At 37.1% G+C, this 20,510-nt stretch overlaps 1 pseudogene; it reads right to left on the minus strand.

Moving 5' to 3' along the window:
* Positions 1–15,412: 15,412 nt before the first annotated feature.
* Positions 15,413–18,298, minus strand: LOC118040031 (uncharacterized; annotated as a pseudogene).
* Between the last annotated feature and the right edge of the window lie 2,212 nt (positions 18,299–20,510).

The raw sequence follows: 20,510 nt of genomic DNA on the forward strand, positions 1-20,510 counted from the left end.
AAACAATGAGAATCCTGACAGTTTTGTTGGAGATCAGGAGAAGCCTGGGAATTCGGAGGGAAAACCTGTGGAGTTAATCGGTAGGAAAATCATGATAGTGGTTGATTCGAGTATTGAAGCTCAGGGAGCTTTACAATGGGCACTCTCTCACACTGTTCAAAGCCAGGATCTTCTTATTCTTCTTCATGTAACTAAAGAATCTTCTAAGCAAGGTTGGTCTGCATGGTGTTATTATTATTTTTTTAAAATCTTCTTCGTCATGGGATTATTAGATGTATTTTTAGACAATTAAACTGAGAAGGGTTTAACATTTGACTGCAGCCACAGGGACAAAAACCCGCAAGGAGAGAGGAGCTCCAAGGGCCTGTGAACTTGTAAATTCTGTGAAAAATATGTGTCAGTTGAAGAGACCTGAGGTGGGTATTGAAGGGAATTCCGACCGGTGATGTACTGATAATTGCTCATCGGAGGGCAAGCACACTGACACAATATTTTAACGTGGTTCGCAAACCGCCTACATCCACGGGAGAAGCCATTTGATTATATAGGGAGAGAACAAGATTTACAACAATAGAGGAGGAGGAATCATCTCCTCTTTGGCAACTCTCAACCTCACTCTATTTCTCTCTTCTCAGTGCTGCAATGGCAGCTACTGCTGGCTGCCTTGGCAGCCCACTCTCTCCTACATTTCTCACATCTTTCTTTCTCTCAACTCTCTCTCATTTAGCTCTCAAGATGGTGCCTATATATAGCATGATGGTGCCACCCAACTCCAACCTTATTTTCAACAAAGGTGGATGGTCAAAGTCAATGTTAGGCACATTAAATGGCAACACACCTAACAAACCTAACAATCACCCCCTTTGACATTTATATGGGCAATTGTCCTCTTGCTTCTTCAGCACAATCTTGCATCCTGCAGCTCTTCCAAGCTTACCATTCCAGAGCGTCTCCCGGCCAAGTTTACAGGTACTCGCCAAACCTTTCAATCACCAGAGTCAACTAAGCACCCTTTGCTCACTCCAAAGGATCACTTCAACCAGATGGTTTGTTACATCTCATCTGAAGAGTGTTTAATGTTTGTCTCTGGAACAACATTCCCTTCAAGCATATCAACCATGCTTGGCCGGAATGATTTATCAAGCCTTACATCAAGGCTTACAACACCCCCTCAAACGGAAATTTCCATTTCCAAGTGCGACAGTCATTATCTGAGTATCTCAATATGATCACTAGCTCACCACTCTTCCAAGAGTCTACTCATCCAGGAGTTGCGTCTGCCCTCTGTTCCTCCTTAGGAACCACGCCTTACTTCTCATGAGTCTCCCACTCTTAGTCTCAAGAGTCCGGGTAGCTATCCACATTTTAACCATGGGGGCAGCCCATTAAAGGTTGATCTATATTTGTCTTCATACTCTGAGTATTACAATGCCTTCACCGAGCTCACCACCTTGACAAGAGTCAACTTGTTCTTGGAACCTGCGCATGCCCTCTGCTCCTTCATAGCAGTCGCGTCTTAATGCTCCACAAGTCACCCACTTATTGTCCAAGGCAAATGTCTTCTAGCTCATTGATCTTTAGCATGGGGGCAATATCCATGAAGTCAATCCTGCATTTGTCTTCATACTCATCATAGCCACTTCATTGGCTATACACTTGTCCACTCATATCTAGCCATCACATCGGCTCTGGGGCGTTCTGAATTGGGGCTCCTATCCTGGCCCTCACACCTTCTCCTCAGGTGTCTCCGCTCGTCGTCATGTGGCGTTCTAAAATCTGGGGCTCCTATCATGGCCCCACACACCTCTTCTGAGGTGTCTCCGCTCGTCATCATGCGACGGTTTTGAATCTGGGCTCACATCGTGGCCCACACCTTCCTCTGAGGTGTCTCCGCCCGTTGTCATGCGGCGGTCTGAAATAGGCTCACATTACGGCCCTCACACCATCCATCCGAGGTGTTTCTGCTCGTCATGAGACGGCCTGAACATGGACTCATATCAAGGTCCTCACACCTTTCATCTGAGGTGTCTCCGCCTGTCATCAATGAGACGACCTGATCTTGGACTCATATCATGGTCCTCACACCTTCTGTCTAAGGTGTCTTCGCCTGTCGTCATGAGACGGTCTGAACATGGACTCATATCATGGTCCTCACACCTTCTGTCTAAGGTGTCTCCGCTCATCGTCATGCAGCGGTCTGAAATCTGGGCTCATATCATGGCCCTCACACCTTTCATCTGAGGTGTCTCTGCCTGTCGTAATGAGACGACCTGATCTTGGACTCATATCATGGTCCTCAGCACCTTTCATCTGAGGTGTCTCCGTCTGTCATCATGAGACGACCTGATCTTGGACTCATATCATGGTCCTCACACCTTCTGTCTAAGGTGTCTTCGCTTGTCGTCATGAGACGGTCTGAACATGGACTCATATCATGGTCCTCACACCTTTCATCTGAGGTGTCTCTGCCTGTCATCATGAAACGACCTGATCTTGGACTCATATCATGGTCCTCACACCTTCTGTCTGAGGTGTCTTCGCCTGTCGTCATGAGATGGCCTGAACATGGACTCATACCATGGTCCTCACACCTTCTATCTAAGGTGTCTCTGTCTGTCGTCATGGGGCGGTCTGAACCAAGTCTCTAATCTTGGCCCACACACCTTCCATCTGAGGTGTCTATACTCGTCATCATGAAACGGCCACATCCTCCTTCATAGGGGATGTCTCTAGTGGCTCCAAGATTCTCTACCACCATGTGGACTTGGGAGAGATCACTACCACTGATCACATAGAAAGAGAGAGTTGCGGTGCACTCTACGCAATCTTCCATCTCATTTTCTATGTTTGGAGCTTCTATGCCTTTCTGTTTGATAGCTCCAACCCACACCAACTCTCTTTGGTGTCTTCGCCTTTCATCATAGGCGGTCGCCTTTTTGTCACAGGTGTTTGCACCCCCTCAATTAGGTGCCTTTGCAACAGCTCATCTTTCCATCCTTGCATGCATTGGAAAGGTCCTCGCTTGTTGCCTTTTCAAGAGCACAGGAGACTTCCTGTTGTATCAACTTTTTCTCATAGTCTCTGCTCTGAGCTTCATCTGGGAACTCTTCTTCTTCTCCTTGCACCTATTGTCTCATAACAGTAACCTCGTTGGATCCTCCGGGTACTTCTGCACAATCTCCGTGTGGCTCTCGTGCAATTTCAGTTTCTCCAGATTTCTCCCTATTTCTTTTGCTTTTATGTTTGACAGCAGCTCATCCCGTCAAACATCTGTCCAAGTCAAAATAGGGTGCCAATCTTTATCCCCTTGCTGTATTTCTTCTTCCATTATCAGGGTCTTCATCAATTCTCCCTTCAAGAAATCACAGTCACCAAAATCTAACTTCTTTGGAGAAATCACCACTCCATCAGATCCTTGATCATACGGAACCCAATTGTTCCCCTTGTGTCGTCATCCTGCTAGTCTTCAACAGTTTCATAAAAACTGTCACATATACAAAAATAGTACTGTGTGGATGATCCTTCAACTAAGCAAGTTCCCAGGAAAGATTTGGAGGGGTCACACTGGTCCCGCTTAAAACCCAATCTCCTAGACAGAACTTCTTAGAACGTATCTATCCACCGTACTGTCTTTTTGTATATACAACCATTTGCTAGCTTTGTTGCGGCTTTTTCCTTACAAGTGATCTGGGGTATCCTGGTTTTTTATACCTGATTTCTCAACATCTGGCGAGACTACCAGTGCTTAGATTCGTCAAGATTGGTCTTCATCAGTTTTCACTCTACACCTCTAAATGTCCACATAACCGGGTGTCCAGAGTGTCCCAATTTTACCTTCCATAAAGGCATTAAACATTTTCCCACTTAATAGTTCAGCACATATAATTGGGTAAACATGTGCACCTTCTTCTTCTTCATCTCCATCGACCACCATGATGACCTTCAGATGCCTCATAATCGGGCAATCTCTCTTTAATAATTCACCACCGCCATTTTGGTCTCGAATCTCAACGATCGGACCGTACCATTGCATCCGGAATGATCAAATTAGCTGGAAACATGTCTTGAATCGTCCAAATCGCACATCAGACGGCTACGATTTGATCAAAACAACTTTGGCCTAATTAACGGCTCAGATTCAATCTAGATCCGGTTGCAACGTAGGATCAGCTACACTGGATCCTATCCCTCGGCTCACGGCTCGGCTCGGCTCCAATTTGGCTCGGCTCGTGGCTGATGACGTGGCAGGTGGGGCCCCTATACTGACATGTCCGTTTGACTAGTCAATGCTTTTTGCTGACTGTGTATGCTGATGTCATCCTTGCATCATGCTTGATGTCATCCTTTGCATGTCACGTCACTGTTCATGTCTACTGTTCAACTGGGGTCGGGTCAACTGGTATTTCGGGTCGGGTCAACTCATCGGAGACCACACTCTGGGTGAAGAAGAAGACGCGTGGGCGCGTCTGCGCGCGTGGCCGCCACCCTCGAGGCCACGCCACGCCGGAGAGCCGTGATGGAGAGCTGCGGCCCGTTAATTAGGCCGATTACAGTTGTTTTGTCCGTACGTTCGATTTTTGACGCAGCGTTTTCACCAGTGGCTTCGTATCGTCCGGTAAGGATCCACCCTCGATGGTATGGTCTAGATGGGTGGAAAAATGAAATGTCAGAAATATAGCCTTTATGTTTGACAACTTTCATTTTTCCGAGACGCCCGAGCAAAAAATCAAACACCACTTCAAACATAAGCTCTGATACAATTGAAGGGAATTCCGATCCCTCGCCAATGGTTGGTGATGTCTGATAATTGCTCATCGGAGGGCAAGCACACTGACACAATATTTAAGCGTGGTTCGGCAAACGGTCAAAGGTTGCCGCCTACTAAAGAAATCCACGGGGGCGGGAGAAGCCATTTGATTATATAGGGATGAGAACAAGATTTACAAAATAGAGGAGGAGGAATCATCTCTCTTTGGCAACTCTCAACCTCACTCTATTTCTCTCTTCTCAGTGCTTGCAATGGCAGCTACTGCTAGGCTGCCTTGGCAGCCACTCTCTCCTACATTTCTCACATCTTCTTTCTCTCAACTCTCTCTCATTTAGCTCTCAAGATGGTGCCTATATATAGCATGATGGTGCCACCAACTCCAACCTTATTTTCAACAAAGGTTGGATGGTACCAAAGTCAATGTTAGGCACATTCAAAAAATGAGAGGCGGCAAACAACACCTAACAAACCTAACAGGTATCGATTAAGTCAATTTTTTCTAGCTTTTTTTGTCTTGTTTATATATGTATATAATAAATGTGCGTACTGCAGATACAAATTGAGATTGCAGTGGTGGAAGGAAAGAGAAACGTCCAGTGATAGTGGAAGAGGCCCAAGAAACAAGAGGTGGGCACTTCTAGTTTTGGGGCAGAAAAAAGAGGTCCATGACATGGGCGGCTGATCCATTGATGTGGGCAAGCAATAGAGCCACTGAGGGGGTGGTGGTGGTGGAATAACTGTACTCCAAAATGCTGATTGCATGGCAATTGGCCGTGAGGAGGATAAAAATGGCCAAAAACATGGAGGAGACTTGAAGAGCCACACACAAGAAGGCGTGTCACTCTCTCACACCGCGAGAGTTAATTTCTGAGGCTTTTAGCTTTAACCTGCGCTAATTTTGCCTACAACATGTCAAGAATGTGGCAATATCAAATTTGATGTTTCCGCTTCATATGACAATATGGGGAGATTTTTGTTCTTGGTTACATCGTTTGTAAATCATATGATACAACCACACAAAGTCTTCTTCTACTCTGCTGCGAGATTATGAAAAAAGGATGGAGATTGGGTGTGCAAATAAACGTGCGTCATTATTCAGATGAGAGGCACTGCTATGATGATAGGCTAAAGGAGAACACAAAATGCAAAGCGGGTCCCTCGATTCCTTTTGGCTCTCCTACGTGCTATAATGCAGAAAGGCGAAAAAGTAACCGGCTAAGAGCATATGGTTCCTGAGCTTTTTTCGAGATGATAAGTGAGGATCTGTTAGTAGGTAGGCCATGGACCCTAGCTGGGGGCCTCGCCTTTATCCACCTTCAACTGCCATTGTTGTGCACTGAAGAGTAAAATACCAGTTACGCATATCCAAGTTCATTTACCATCGAATTCGTAATGCATCTTCAATCACGGGAACAACTGATAATAAAATGGAGTGACAATGTAGGATTAAATTTTCGCGCGCACTCCTAATGAAAGGAGACAATCGAAGGTCCCTGACTTTCTTAGAGAAGTCAACTGAAATCAGAATGAAATGGCGTGGGGTTTAAGCTAGCAAGGTTTGAAGCCAAAAATTCACGCCTTGTTTCAAGCCCCATGCGCAAATACCCAGCGAAGAATTTTAGGACGACAATTGACAGTTGTCAACTCTTATGGCCAAGTGGGCTAACCTAATTTAATTTGGTGTTTCGAGTCCTATATTGAGTTGAATTTATAATTTGAATCGGAACTCTTCTGGACAGAACTAAGACACAACCGATTCCGCTGGGTTATATATTATCAGACAAAGAAGGTGTGAAAAAATACTGCAAATGAAGAAGAGAAAAAAATCATATCCGTGAATCTATCTTCAGGTCCATATTTAGGGCAGTTTTGGGATTGAGGTGTGACCGGATGCTTTTCGAAAATATTCAAACTTTTTTTTTTTTTTGTTAAAATTAAGTTCGATTTGTACTTTCTGAATCGTTTTGATGTGCTATATCAAAAAATAATTTTTAAAAAATGACAAAAAAACATTATTGACAAGGCTTGTGTTGCTGCTTTCGGCACGAAAAATTATTGTTTGAAAAAGCAACAACTACCGACACTCCCAATGACCGAACACCCTCTTAATGACCTGACAACGACCTCAGTATGATGTTGAAGGAATCATCATGATAATTTTGCAAAGATTGGGACTTTGGAGTCATGTTAAATCCATCGAGGCAACTGTAGCTGATTCGAAAGCTATGCTCCATAGGGCCAACAACTGAGGAGAACCCTCAGATGAAGGATAGTGAGGACCATGATATGAGTCAAGATCAGTCGTCACGATAATCGAACAAAGAAGCTGGCATCCACGGTGTTTGCTTCTTTTTTCAATTTCGGTGCAGGGGCATTGTGGACAGCGATGGAGTCCACCTCCACTTTTCTTTTCTTTCCCTTTCCGAGGGTGAGAGCTCAGACCCCGGACAGAGCTCCTCCATTCACAGACGTACAGATAAGAAAGACTGATTACCCAGTTCCACGTGGCACATTCGAGTGCAGAAGCAAAATGGCCACGATAAACATAAACTAACGGAAAGGCCGTTTATAGTGCCAGATATGACCTCCATGTCACCAGTTATGACTCGTTTTTTTTATGACTGTCACTTGTTTCTGATCGTGAATTGACACTACCGTAAATAGGAACCCTAGAACTCTTATGTTGAGAGTTAATTCTCAATTTTTTTTTTCTACAAGATACTATGGGATCGTTTATAAAAAAACGTCTCATATTTCCCTGCTGGGACACCCTATAATGCACAGGTGTGGAGCCGCAGCCATTGATTCTTGAGGTCCTTTATGTCGGCGCAGGGCCCTTGAAACCTTAAATGTAACATGAGCATGATCTGGAGCATGAACTCAGCTAAAAGGCCTAATTCTGACGCCCATAGGGATCCTAAGTGTGTGAATCCAGAGGAGCAGAGTCCATGAAATTCAAATGCTAAACGCTTAGTATCAGGGCAAAACATCCGATTGCCGGTAGCTTTGGTGATACTTTTCAAAGTGCGTTTAAATATGCATAAAATAAAAAATGAACGGAATTGGGTCCACCGACGTGAGCTCAATTTGTGTACAAGTAAAATCATTGAAAAAAATCAAGCGGTTTAGTAAGGTATTTTTTATATAACTAAAGTGTAGTATAGCGATGCCAAAGAGGCGTTTCTAGCTCATATTCCCCGAAATACACACTCATGAACTGCTTTTTTTGTTTCAGACTGCGACAGATCGAGTTTGATCCTGCAGGAAGATTGTATATTATACGGTCCAGGATGTTTTAACTAATATAAAGATCTAAAAACCACCTACCATTATAGGTTATTACTCAAGCTAGACTTATCAACAGTGTACTAGCAATGAAGTGCTTTGAGTATGAAGACAGAAAGTGCAGTTATACGCGGAATAAAAAAGAAAATGTCCGAATATTGAATGAATTTAATTTATTGATAATGCTATTAAACACTGATAAATTGGACAATAGATAATGATGTGGTTTTGATTTTTAAAAAATGATAAAAAAAACCCTATAAAAACAGACAAAAACCAATTAATACTCTACACAAATCAAGATGAAGAAACATGTCATGAAAATTAATTAAAGATGAACCAAATGCTTAAAAAAAAAATAGTATTGCTTTTCTTATTAAAAAATAAGATAACAATAATATTTAATCCTATCGAATGCCTTTGCAATCTAATATGCCTACACGCTGTGATTTGGTTCTAAATGGTTAATTTTTTGTGGCTGAACCCTGATTAAATTGCCATCATAAGTCAACTTAATTTGTTGCTAGGCCAATCTCTAGAATTAATGTTATTGCCTGCAATCTTTTTTTGTTTTTTTTATGCCATTCCGACAGTATCATTACGGATATTTTTTAAAAAAATAATAGAAATTAATATTTTTAAAATCTCATTAACAGTTTTAATTGTTTAAATTAAGATAAATTCTTTATTATGATGCCAGAATCTTGAATTATTTCTTATTCAAGGTTGAAGAAAAAGAAGGGGCACTGCTGGAAGGATGAAAGAAGAGAGAAGTTATGGAAAGGCGAGGGCTTTACTCCGAGAACAAGAAACGCTTTCAAATCTGAACAAGAATCAGATTCTGGTGATTTGTTTTACTTGGATGTTTATTATTTTCGTTATAGTTGGCATCTCAGATATCTAGTGGAATTGACTGGCTGTGGCTCAGGAGTCGGGGTCCCTAATATAAAAAGAGCCAAAACCTGTTTCCATGTAAAATTTTGGATGTGCAATATTTGTAGTTTCTAACTAAGTTTTGAAAGAAAATTTAGTTAGAATTGGACTGTCCAATCAGCAATTAAAATTTCTGAAATATTTCAGGAATAACAATTCAACAAAACATATTTTTATTTAGTGCCATCTTTTTAGACTTGCTTTTATTGATATTCTACATTGTGCTTTCATTGTTTTAGACTTTTAGCACTGTTTAGTAGTGGCCAGAGCCTGGAAAAAGGGCTGTGCGCCAGAAGACCGATCCCCGCCACTGCGCCAACCAGATGCGAGCAATTCGAGCTTCTTCGTTTCTTCCAGGCATGTCTGGACCATAAGCACCTGTTGCGGACCTGTGGCTCTCTCTGTTTCACAAAATCTATTTCGCCCTGGAGCTTCTGTTTCTGTATTCTCAGCCCCTGGACCGTGGCCAAATTGAGAGTGGGGTTTAATATAGTCAATTTGTAAACTCGAGAGTCTTATTGGAGATGACCTGAAATTATGGTCGAGTTTTCATTGAAACAAGTGGGGGGGGAATGAAATATAGAAGAAGGAAAATAGTTTCTTATTAGTCAACAAACTCCAATACTCTATAGATTATTTTTCTCCCTTCTCTCCAGCTTTTGCTACTGGGTTAATCTCTCATTTTCAGTCTTCTAATATATCTTAAGATTTGTTTTGAATCGAAGGGAATTCACTGTGTTTTTCATCTTCAAGTTTTTCAAACATGAGTGTATCGATTTTTGATATCATCATATTTTAGTTTGATTCCAATAATGCAATATGGATGCATGCTGATTGGGATGTCCATTTCTTTTATTTGTCCCTATATTTCTAGTAACTTAATATCAAGATTCTTATTTTATATTTTCTGGTTACAAAACTCAAGCAAGCTTCTAGGAACAAAGATTAAAGATCGTTGTTATTGCTGGTGATGATTTATTGTTTTAAGGAATATATGGGCCATTCTAGTCTCTCCTACATAATTGATATTTTTCGTAGAGGAAAAAGAAACAACACTCCAAAACCGTCCGTTCTAAATCAAACTATCGTGTGGCCTTTCAAGGGGATTAACTGCAGCGTGTCGTTCGTAACAGAAGCGTCTGCCTAGAAAACACTGTTTCTGCCGCCAGCATTCCTCATTTTACCAAAGTACAGTTTCAGTGCTTTTCGGTTTCTTGCTTTTGACCCTTGATCGCTATTAACATTCTTTTCTAAATCAACTATAAGAGTTTAGGTCATCCCAAGGCCATTAATTATCCCTTCCCCCAAATTCTTCCTGAAAAACAACCGAATTTAGAATCAATATGTAAAAGTTTTTAATCTTTTTTGGTACAACAATAACACGCAGAGTTACAAGCAAGTGATAAAAAGCATCGCTTGCTGTTATCTAATACATAGTCTGGGGCACTCGAATTCTGATTTTACACAGCATCATCAAAGTTTTATTGCTAATTATAAAACACACATCGAGATTAGGTTAAGAACATCGCAGCTTCCTATCCTCTGAACATTCCTGCTTTCTACTTGGCAGGTCTTTGAAAATAGCTTTTTTGGGTTCTCTTTCAAAGTCAGCCCTGGCATGCGATGATCCCTTCCAGGATGCTTTTCATTGTCTTCCCAGGAATCAGGTTCTGAAGCTTGAGAAGAGAGCACTGCCAATACCCCAGGCCAAAAGAGCTTGCTCCTGCCACAGCGCCAATGAGCAGCGGCTATTCCAGTTCCATTGATGCCTTCATCTTCTGTTTCAGTCTTGGAGCTTGCTGCATGCCTTTTACCGATATTCATTGCTCTGCAAAAGTTGATTTCTGTCCCTATGTTTCTTTGATTTCTATTTGCAGGTTGCTTGGCAATACAAGAAGAGTGGAGGACTGCTTATATAGTAACTGCATCGTGGGAAACGGAGAGTCCTTTGTATTTCAACAAAGTATGGGAAGCCAGCGCATCACCTTTTTGCTTTTGCAAACGTAATGGGGGACATTTTTTTGGGGCAGCAAAGAGATAAAATTCTGTTTATTTTTATATTTTTAAAAGTGTTTTTTAAAAGAATTATTTTTTTTATTTTTTTTTTTTTATTTTCAAATTAATATATTTTTTTATTTTAAATTATTTTAATATGTCAAAATAATTTTTTTAAAAAAAAAAAATATATTATTTTTAATATATTTTAAAATAAAAAGCATTTTGAAAGAAATCACAATCATACTTTTTTTTATGGTTTCATTAAAACTCAATTTAATTAGTTAATTTTTTTTATTTTATGTTAGTGGGTATAGTGAAGATAACTTATAGACTTATCTTTTAAGTAATATTTATTGTTTTATATTATATTTACTAATGAAGTAATATAATAATATACCTTTAAGATATAACAAAATCTTAAATTTATATATACCATCTTTTATAAGTTTTCTTAAAAGAACTTTTTTATTTTATTTATGGTAAACATAAACAAAAAATTTATAAAAAAAATAAAAAAATATATTTTTTAATTGATCTACAAAACTTGCATATTTATTTAAGTAACACTCTTTTATATCAATTTTTCTATATAAAATTAAAGACACGTCTCTTTATATTAATGTAATGTAGAATTTAAAAGACACAAATCGGATTTATCCAAATATGTCTGTGAATTTCAAATTGCAAATCTTCTGAAAAATTAATTAAATAACTTGGCAAGAAATATTATGCATAATTAATTATTTCTGAAACTAGTTAATTAACATTAAATTAATCAATTCAAAAAGAAAAGCAAAGGCCATCAATATATCTTTGACTTTCCCTCCAACTTTAAAAAATTTATTAATTTGATATCTCTCGCATTATAGGATAAAAAAATTCATAATTTATCCAATATAAGAAATAAATTCTATTTATTTTATCTACATGATACACACAAGTTATTTTATAATAGAACTTTGAAACCTCCTAATTATATTCCTTGTACAGCTAAAGCTTCAAATTAAATTGTATAAGAATTTTTTTATATTTAATAATATGTTGAAAAAAATACATGCTAAAAAAAAACATCATCCTAAATGCTAGTAATGTTTTTTTAACATTGTAATAACTTCATAAAAATAAATCAAAATAAATTATGAAATTCAATTTATAATAATTATATTTTTTAAAATTATTTTTTTTTAACAATATATTAATCATTTTTTATATAAATCATTTTTTATTTAATACTATGATAATTCAATATATAATAGACGATTGTAAAATTAAATATCAATATAATATTAAGATATTTTTATAAGATCATAATAATTCCATATAAACTAAAATTACATAAATATAACAAAGTTAAATTTTCAATAAAATTAATTCAATATATATAAAGCAAAAAGTTAAAGGTAAAGGTAAAAAAAAATGTTATGATTCCAACGAACAATAACATGTGGAGGGGGGATAATGATATCCACTCCTCCGTTGGCTCTTGTTAATAACTATGGAAAACAAAGAGTCCTTCATATCTAAGTAAGTACTGTGGAAATCAGCTCGTCACCTCTTGCTTTTGCAAAAGCAATGGGTGGCGCCAAAAGCCCATATTGACCCCGTAATTTCTTACTGTCAACGTCGCTGTGTTTCTTTATAGTACTGCACTGAGTTATTTTTTGAAGGTAGTGGTTGGCACTTGGCACTGAAGCTGGGCATCATCAACTTAAAGCAACTTTCACTGCAGTGGATAATTCCCATCCTCACGCTACAGTGAGATCAAAGGTTTTTACATGTAAAAAATTAATATCATGATGAAAAAAAAATGACAGTCATTAAATTTAATTTGTTAAATTTTTAATATGTTAGCGGTAATAGCAAAAAATAAAAATAAAAAATTTAAGACATTAAAATTATTATCTTTAATGTATTAATTTTTTCCGTTATATTTTCAGTGAAGTTAAAATAACATATCTTAAAGATATTACAAAACCTTAAACTTATAGATAATAACATATTTTCTTAAGAATTTCTATTTTATTTAACAACATAATTAATGATTTTTTTATTTAATAATGTAATAGAAAAAACATACTATTGTAAAACTGAATACTAACATAATATCAAGATATTTTTCTAAAATCATGATAACCCCTGTTAAGTAAAGTAAAAAAAAAAAAAATATATATATATATATATATATATATATATATATAAAAAGCAAAAAGTAAAAAAAAAAAATGTTATTATTCCAAAGAACAATAACAAGTGGGGGAGGGGAATAATGATTTACACTCCTCCGTCAGCTCTTGTTTAATAACCATGGGAAACAAAGAGTCCTTTCATATCAAAGTAAGCGAGGAAATCAGCTCATCAACCTCTTGCTTTTGCAAAAGTAATGCTTGGCGCCAAAAGCTGATACTGACCCCTTTGAAATCAGCTCATCAGCTCTAGGAAGAAGCGCCCATTAAAGTTCCTGTTCAGGGAAGAAAACCTGCCAGTGTAGAAGCCGAAGAGCCCAAAGGAATAAAACCACCTGGGAAAATGTAAAAAAGACAGCAAGTGGTTCGTAGATTTTAATAAATGAATTATGCCCAGTCTTCTGTAATGAACTCTTTGGGTACTTACTTTCCGAATTAATATTAACTGGTCGCTGTGCTGTTGGCATAAAATGATCAAATAGTCTTATCACGTTAGATAGAATTGAGAATAATCTACGAATGTTCATTGGTGATTTTCAAATCCCTCGGAATTGTTGCCAATCCTGGTTGGTCGAAATGCTATTGGAGGTTGAAATTACAGTGGTTATGGCTTTCTGGGCGATTTATCTCCCAGAATTATTTTTTGCCGTTTTCGAGATGTTCATGTAGACGAATACTATAAGGAGGAAAATTTTACATGATATGCAACAGAAGACGGTGACTTATTTAAGAAATCTAGTCAGCGCAAAATATGATGATCTAATTGATTCAGTTTCTCATTATCAAAAACTACTTAAATGCGTAGCAGACTTTTTTATCTCCCTATTTAATTTTACGGAGTGACATAGATGCAAAATCAATAAAACATTGCTTTTAAGAAAGAAAAAAAAACTAAAAATATTTTCTCGATTGAAAACTAAAAACCAACTAATCAAAAAAATAAACTAGAATATTTCTCATTTTTCATGTTTCATTCTCTCTCATCATGTTTATTCTTTTCTCGTATATCGGAACGAGTCTCAAAATTGTGATGAATTTTAAGGTTAAGTGATGATCCCTTCCTCCTACCTCCAAGTTAACATGTATAATTCTTGCGTTTTGCTACTACATATATTTATGAAGCAAGAGGTACTCGCCGATACATTCCTGCATTGTCGATGCTTCTGCCCCTCACCAAATATACTCGGTGAAGATAATCCTTGCGTTTTGCTGCTTCGGGCCTAACTAAGCAAAACTGTTTAAAAATAACAATGAAGAAGCCTTTTAAAAGAGTTAACAGAAACCTGAGTCAACTAGCTACTGTAAACTATATGAAATCTTAAATCTCGGACAATTATTCCAAAGTTATGGCATTCCTATCAAATTACCAGGGCCTTCCCATACGAGGCTTAGAGCCTGTTTGGCATTGCGGCCAAACCGGCTTTTTTCAATCAAAAATTCAATTTTTTTTTTTTTTGTTAAAATTGAGTTCGGTTTGTACTTTCTGAATCGTTTTTGATATGCTGAATGTCAAAAAATGATTTTTAAAAAATAAAAAAAACATTATTGGCATGCTTTTCGGCACGAAAAAGCTATTTGAAAAGCAACCGCTACCACACTCCAAACAACCCTCTTAGCCTACATGGATTCTGAATGTGCGAATCCCGATTTTTTCAAGATACCAATAACATAAATTTACTGCTGATTATCATACTTGATGGTAACTTCCGACATTTTGTTTGTTTTATTTCAATGCAGCAGCATTACAAAATCCCCTTCAGCTACAGCGAGTACAATATTTTCACACCAATTAAAATCATAAACAAATATCTGGAATTAACAAGCTGATCTTTTACTTTATAAAACCACGAAGCAAAGACCTTACCTCAATCCCGTAGCATCACTTTCAAAGTTCAAACGTCTGGGCCCGTTTGGAATCACATCAAAATGCAACAGCAGGGCAATCTTATTGACATATATGCACCAAGCTTTACATGTAAAATAGCTGCTGAAAGCAGAGCAGCAAAGTTGCATTTTTTAAAATCAATTATCCGACATCTCACTCAGTCAGTATCAAATGAATATTCAACTATGCTAACTGGCAAGAGACAGTATTTGCTACAACGGGTATCAGACAATGTAATTTCCTCAAAAAATATGACACAATTTTAACAAACCCTATTCTTGACAGACCCGCATGTGTAAACAACACCTTTAAGACAATAATTTCTCTAATCGAGTAATGTTTATAACTGCTTCAACAAATATGATGTGCCAGAATTCTTTAAATGGTATTTTGACCTTAAATGGTGTTTTGACCTTTATTAGCACTAGTAACATGAAGTGGACAAAAATTTCTCCTTCATGCGGGAAATAAGCTTAAATTTTTCCTCAGCCTCAACTTGCCGACGAATGTCAGTTTTTGACGCACGGTCAGGATGAAATTTTAGCAAGGCTCGCTTATAAGCTGCATGCACCTGAAATGACCACTAATCACTGTTAAAAAAGATTATAACATAGACATGCACAGAATCAAACAATATATAGTGTATTTCTGGCAACTTCTCTAAGGCTGTCTGACATGAATGAAATCGAACACACATGGGTTGCAGTATAAAAAATATAAAGCATAGCCAGAAGATTATGATAGGTCAATTACTTTAAGGTAATATACAAATCTCAAAATGTAAAGCCATCAGTTCAGGTTTCTGAATTACAATCTTCAGTAAAAGCAAAATTGGTGGCTGCCAGGACCATCAGAAACATGGATCAATTCAACAAGTTACAGAGACTTCACTTGTATCATGTGCATTGATATGATTCAGAATTCAGGTGGTATAATCAGAGTGCAAGAGAATGTAACTTACCTGATTGGGCAAGGGTTGGAAACCACCTTCCACATGGATTCCCAGGCCACGAAGTAAGGATGCCATGTTAATGCAGGTAACCTCCAATCTATAAAGCTCCTTCCTTACTTCAACACGAAATCTCTCCTTGATGTTCAAATTCTCCTCATCCTATATTCACCATCAGATGACAGACACATGGATTTATAAAAGCTGGTTTCAAAATGTGTAATGCTGAAGAGATAAATGCAAGTGATGAATATATGGAATCAAACCTTCTTTTGTGCCTCTCTCATTTCTTCCACACGCTGTTTTTGCCTTCTCTCCATGTCCAAAATACGCAAAGTTTCAGCTTTCTTCTCTTCCGCAATCTCTGAGCCTCTTCTGCCTGAAAAGGAACATGCAAATTGCAAATCAGATGAAATATTCATTTACTTAAAAGCATTCTAAAGTCAATTGACATCAAATGTATATTTTTTATACCAAAAATCAACTGAATGTCTTCCAATGCAACACTAGAAGGGCTCCATATGCATTTGAAGGTACCCCAAAAACAAGGCTTATAGTTGCCTAGAGATTTCAAAACCATGGGTTTTGTGTGTGTACCACACACACACACACACACACATACATACAATATATTTTTTGTGCTGCGCGTGGGGGGGGTGGGGTGGGGGGTTGCAGAGACCAGCTTCAAAACAACCTGATTTTTTACTCAACAACAATTCCACTTGCATAAACACACTGAGAAGTGCACTAAAATAACATATAAATGTAATGGAAGTTAGTTGGTAATATTTGTGGTAAGTCCAGCCTCAATCTTACACCCGTGTGTAGTTAAATATTAGAATTATGTTTTGGTAGCACAACACAATACTCGGCGGCAAATCAAGGAACTAATATATGAATAAACCTGAATCTGTAACTGCTGCTGTCTAGCAGCCCATTCTTCTTCCATTGCTTGTTTGTATTCTTCAGTCTCCTTGAGCTTTTCTCGGTCATTGATTATATCCTTTACAGCGTAAGGAAAACAAGCACCAGGTAAAGCACATAACAGATCCCTTTCATGATGAAGTTGACTGCTGGATGCAAAATCAGTACACGCCTCCTTTCCTTCTGCGGAATTTGATGTTCCTGGCCTGCCTAGTCTGTCATGACATTGTGAAGACTTTTCCCTGGCAGCTCTTTCATCCATTTTCTGATGGCCAGATTTCTCAACACTGACTTCTTGTGTAGTGCATGAAAGAGCTATAAACATTTCAACCACTTTGTCCTCAGATGATCGAGCATAAGACACAAACTCTCTGCATTGTGCCTCATTTGAAAGAATCTTGCAACTAGATGGCACCTGAGTAAATTCTTTATGTTCCTCCTTTGAATCAACTTGACTGTTAATAACATCATGTTTCTCACCGAGAAAGTGACCATCAGGTAAGAAGCATCTTCATTCAAAAACACTAGCTTTCCCCATCATCTGAGTGCAAGTTAGGTCCACTTTGGTCATTTGAAAAAGAATGCCCTGTCGCAGTGTTTTGTTCCATATCCTGAAAACATGCTCTTCTATGATGATACTGTTTATCATCCTTTTCTTGATTGGACCATGAAGAAGGCCCTGGAGGAAACCTAGTGCCAAATCCATTTAAAGTTTGAAACTTGTTATAGGAAGTACTCCTATCATCCATGAATCTCTCTCTTCCACAAAAGATCATCGCTCTCCAATGAAAATGAATATTCTCATCTGTTCTTGATTTCTGTGGCCTTGAAAGCTTTCACCTTTCTGGTTATAATTTGCAAAAAGGATTTTCCATCTTGGCACTGGAAGAACAACCACCCAGAACTCATCTCTAGCGGAAGTGGAGGCACAAGTGTTCACTTTCTCAAAATTTACATTTTTTGAACTAGAGCAAACAGAAGGATCTGGATTTTGTTTAGTTCTGTTTTCTACTTCAGCATTTGGATGAAACATCACCGTGGGAACTGCATGGACTAGCCTGGTCATCCAGACCTTTACAGAACTTGGATTTTCTCTTCAGGGAAGCCTTTTCCCACTGTTCTCGAACCTCCTCCAAAAGATCCTTCCATGACTTCACAGTCAGAGGTGCTATCTTCAGACGAATCACTCTCGGAATCTGAATCTAAACCATAACGATTTCTGGAGGGAGCTTTTTCAGGATAAGTTCTATTTGCACTTTCTCAACTTGAAACACAGGCCCTAATTCTCCTCAGCAACTCGACAACCATCAGCATCCCTAAAACAGATTTCCCTATACAATCAGAGGCAGGACTGCTGTGACTAGAAGTGCCATCACTATCCAAGTTATCATCACCCTGCGCATTTAATTTCAATGATCATCCACTGTATCATCATCATCAATGCTTTATTATGCACGGAAAACTTCTTCCTTCTCTAACAACATTAGAACCTCTTAATTTCTGCTGTAAAGACTCCGGGACATCAATGATAATAACATTATCAAACTCATCATCACTATCGACATCAATCACAACTATATTATCAAAACTCCTTGTCGTTCTCTTTCCAGATCGAATTCTACGTCGAGAATAATCTCTCGATACTCCCTTCCCTTTCATTTCATCCACTGCTCTGCAACCAAAAAGGTATGCATCTTTAATTATAGCCAGAAAAACTTAGGTGGTCTTTCTAATTCATGTCCTAAATCAAAAACCCTAAAATCAAATAACCAACAAAATACAGCAGTATCAGACCCTAAATGAATCAAACTCACTGAGCAAACGGCCAAAAAAGAATAGAAAAAAAAACCCTAATCAGACATAATCCATATCACAATTCCATTAATAAACCCATACGAAATTCAAATTAATTAAACTTCAATAACAATTCATATACCGAACTTACCATTCACGGGGAATCTTCCTCTATTTACTAAAAACCGAATCAACACGCCATGCTAGAGAGTGAATATTTTTTTTTTTTAATTCTGGTGTAGTAGAGGTAAATGCGTTGTTCCCAATTTCGAAACTTTTGGTGCGAAAAAGAGAATTTCAATTTTTTTCAAGTTCTTCTTTTGTTTTTTGCTAGATCTTCGATTCAACTTACCAAGCACGATTCTCGTTGCTTTGTTTTCGTGGGTAGGTCATTGTGTATTTTAAAGGATCGAATATTTTTTTTAACATATTTTTTTTCTTTCAGGTCAAAGGTACGACGGGACATGGATTTCTACGGTAAAACAGAACACGGGGTTTTTTATTTATCCTCAACACAAACAGAAATTGTCCCCGGCACCTCCAAAGTCCCTGTATTCGCAATTACCGATACATATTAACCATAAATCGAAAAATCACACCAATTGTGACTAAAAAACATAGAATAGCAAATAAATTTATTATATCTTTAAAAAATAAATATTCAAACTCAAATCTAAAATCCCAAACTAAATCACAAATTAAGTTTACAATTGTGCTCTTCTTAAATATTTTTTTTATATTTTTAATATGCTGTTGGTATTTTTTTGTTAAGTTGTTAATATCTTGATATAGTTTTAATGGTTTGTTTAGCAGTATAATAACGGTTGTTTTTCAAAGTATTTTTTTATCTAGAAATATATTAAAATAATATTTTTTATTTTTTTAAAATTATTTTGATATCAGTACATCAAAATAATCTGAAAATATAAATAAATTAAATTTAAACAAAAAAAATTAAAAATCTTGTGGAACTAGGTACAAAAAGGGTCTCTAAATATCTTACAGAATTTCAGTGAAAATACCATAGTGGGTGGGTAATGAGGCTATGAGCTAAAGTAAACCTTGAATATTGAGAAAACCTCAATATAGTCCCTAATATATATAATTGTTCTCAATTAGTACCAAACCATTAAATTATATAGATCAGCTTCCAAATATTTCCCATATTTTTCTATTGAGTTTGTTGTGTCAATATTTTTTTTTTTGATAATTATACTATTAATATACCAGATTTACACTTTTTCGCAATCGAGCATGTGAACTTTAATTTTTTGTTCGAGTGCATTATGTTTTAAAAAAACTTCAATCAAGTACTTTCATCCATCTTCTTCTTTAATTTTTCTTTTATTTGATGGCAAGTTGCCTTCAAATTTGGTATTGATATTCCAACTTTCATTCCATAGCAATCGTGAACTTTTTTTTTACCTGATACACCAAAGTTTCGTATTATTTTTAATCAAGTAATTTTTTTTAAAAAAATTAACCAATTAGCTTTCTATTTATATTGCAATCACATGATATTCCTTTATTTGCTTAAAATAAAAAACATTTTAGTTGTATCAATGTATTTGTTAGTTTTAATTAATTACAAAAATATCTTTCAGTCTTTATATAGATGACTTATCATTGATGAAAAGAGCTTACATCTAAATAGGATTTGTTTTAATTTCTTATAGACATTTAATCTAATTTTAAATATTTTAATTTATTAAAAATAATATATATTTTAGAGGATGCTTTTATTAAAAAAATACTAAATTACTTTATTAGAACAATAAAAAATATAGGTGT

The sequence above is a fragment of the Populus alba genome, chromosome 8 (genome assembly GCF_005239225.2).
Source record: "Populus alba chromosome 8, ASM523922v2, whole genome shotgun sequence".
NCBI classification, from domain to species: Eukaryota; Viridiplantae; Streptophyta; class Magnoliopsida; order Malpighiales; family Salicaceae; genus Populus; species Populus alba.